Source organism: Scyliorhinus torazame, chromosome 5, assembly GCF_047496885.1.
Source record: "Scyliorhinus torazame isolate Kashiwa2021f chromosome 5, sScyTor2.1, whole genome shotgun sequence".
In the NCBI taxonomy this organism is placed as follows: Eukaryota; Metazoa; Chordata; class Chondrichthyes; order Carcharhiniformes; family Scyliorhinidae; genus Scyliorhinus; species Scyliorhinus torazame.
The window spans coordinates 148810739-148813321 of record NC_092711.1 but is presented as its reverse complement, the minus strand read 5'-3'; the positions used below and the strand labels follow the sequence as shown (position 1 = coordinate 148813321).

At 55.2% G+C, this 2583-nt stretch overlaps 1 pseudogene; it reads right to left on the bottom strand.

Moving 5' to 3' along the window:
• Nucleotides 1-286: 286 nt before the first annotated feature.
• On the bottom strand, nucleotides 287-826 carry LOC140417963 (josephin-2 pseudogene; annotated as a pseudogene).
• Nucleotides 827-2583: the final 1757 nt, after the last annotated feature.

Below are 2583 nucleotides of genomic sequence, written 5' to 3'. Positions count from 1 at the left end.
AAACCCCATTCCTGTTTGTTTCAGTCTGGTCAATGAACTTAAACTATGTGACGATGGATCAATATAGGAAATGATAGAGGCAATGATTCAATAACAGTCCTGCTGATATTGTCTCTTTAAACATTTCAAGTTCTTTTTTTAATAAATTTAGAGTTTCCAATTATTTTTTCCACCTCCCCAGCGCGCTGGCTTCATCCGTCACAGCTGGAGGTCTGAGTCAGCCCGCCATCGGCGGCGAGACGTTCCCCCCTCCCGCTCCCGCTGTCCGATCTCCCGCGTCTCGCGTTCAGGGAGCAAGCAGCCAGCTTCCGTCCTCCTCCACCTCCCTCGGCACCACCAGCAGCAGCTCACAGGCATCCTGGGTGATCTGGTCCTGCAGGAACTTCGTCAGTTCCTCCTCATTCCCGATAGGAACCGGGGCCTTTAGTTTGGAGTCCAGGTTGTAGTAGGCCCCGTTGATTTGCCTGACTGCCACCCAGTGCTTGCGCTGGATGGGGAGCGAGACAAAGCCCAGCGTCATGTTGGAGGGAATGTTGAGGATGAAGCCATGGACCCGGCTCAGCACCAAGCTGCTGAGCGACTTGCGTTTATCCCACCAAATCGCAACGAGACCTTGAGTTAGCAAGGCAGCCAAGAGGACGTTGACATCATAGTTCCCGGTTCCTAACAAACTGCGATGTGGATTCACCAGAGAGTCGGGAGCCAGCTGGCCGCTCAGCCCATCCAGCTGCTGCTGGGTGAAGAGCGGCTGCTGCAGGAGGTTGTGGAGGGCGCAGAGCTCCAGGCGCCGCCACTCGTGGTACAGTGGAGGGGGGGGCTCCGACATCCCCACACCTGGGGGGGCTCCGACATCCCCACACCCGGGGGGGGCTCCGACATCCCCACACCCGGGGGGGGCTCCGACATCCCCACACCCGGGGGGGGCTCCGACATCCCCACACCCGGGGGGGGGGGGGGCTCTGACATCCCCACACCCGGGGGGGGCTCCGACATCCCCACACCTGGGGGGGCTCCGACATCCCCACACCCGGGTGGGGCTCCGACATCCCCACACCCGGGGAGAGAGGGCAGGCTGCTGGGTGAGTCACCACCAACCCCGAGGATGCGCCATTCCCGCCCAGGCCCGGACGGAGAGCCCTTTTTGCATCTTTTAACGACTTATTGTTTTTCTTTCTACAATCTAAAAACAAAAAATTTCTTCCAAAAAAAGTTTTTAAAAATATTCCTCAAAACGTCCCCTGGGGCCGGACTTCCGACTTCTTTAAAAAAACACACTCTAGGCGGGAGCCACCCGGTGTGGAACATCTCCACTACATTGCGTCCTGGCTTCGGGCCTGCCGCCTCATCCTCAGTTTGGCTCCGCCCCCGTTGCTCCAAATGCGTGCGTCCCGGGCCCGACACCTCAGCTCCGGCCGCCAGACACTCGCGTGGATTTCCTCGCCGGTTATAAAACCGGCCCAGCTGGACGCCCGGAACAGCCCCAAAGTCCGCCGAAAATCGTGGGGGTGGGGGGGGGGGAGTAAAAAAATGCGGAAACCCCCGAAAGCGGCGTAGACAGTGGCCACCGGCAGGAGCTCCTCTAGGACAGAGACTTGGACTCTTTCCACAGTCAGTCCCCTGGAACACACTCACTCGGGTGTGTGTGTCTCGGTGCTTTTCCAGTCACACTGATGTTTAAAATCTTTTGATGCCGACAGATCGGGCAAACGTTTCTCCTTCGAGGTTCAAAGTCCGATGATACTCAGATCCCAAGGAGTGACTCTGTAAGACCGAGACGTGACAATTGAGATTTCTGTCTGCAATTCCTCCTCTTGTAATATCTGTAAAAGGAGTTTACAAAAGTCAATACTCAGTACAGGATAGAAATTCAGATCAGAGAATTCTAGTTTCTATGGAATATTCCTTCCTCTCATTCCCCAATACCTCGTCTCCAATACCTATTCCCCATACCTAGTCTCCAGGGAGCGAACTCGGAGGGATGGAGTGTCGGAGCTGTGAGGACAAAAACCTTATCTCGGGGATTCACAGCCGAGTCTCCAGGGAGCGGACACGGAGGGGCAGGGTATCGGAGCAGTGACTGTAGGAAGGATGAGCTGGCTAACCACTGCACCCTGGTACAGGAGGCCATCCAAGTGGGGGGAGGAAGTGGTAGTTGTCGGTGATTCTATAATTAAGGGAAGTGATAACGTCCTTTGGAAGCAGGACCGAGAGTCCCACATGGTATGTTGCCTGCCCGGTGCCAGGATGAGGGGCATCTCTAACCGGCTTGAAAGGATATTGGAGAGGGAGGGGGAGGATCCAGTTGCTGTGGTCCACATTGGGACAAACAACATCGGCAAGACTCGGAAATAGGACCTGTTTGGGAATATCAGGAACGAGGAACAAAATTAAAGAACAGGTTCTCAAAGGATGTAATCTGTGGATTATTACACGAGTCACGTGCAAATTTGGCACAGGGATGAGAAAATTACGGAAGTAAACACGTAGCTAAAGGAGTGGTGCGGGAAAGAGGGGTTCTAGGGGCACTGCCACCAGTATTGGGACAGGAGGGATCTGTACCGTTGGGACAGTCCCCACCTGAAC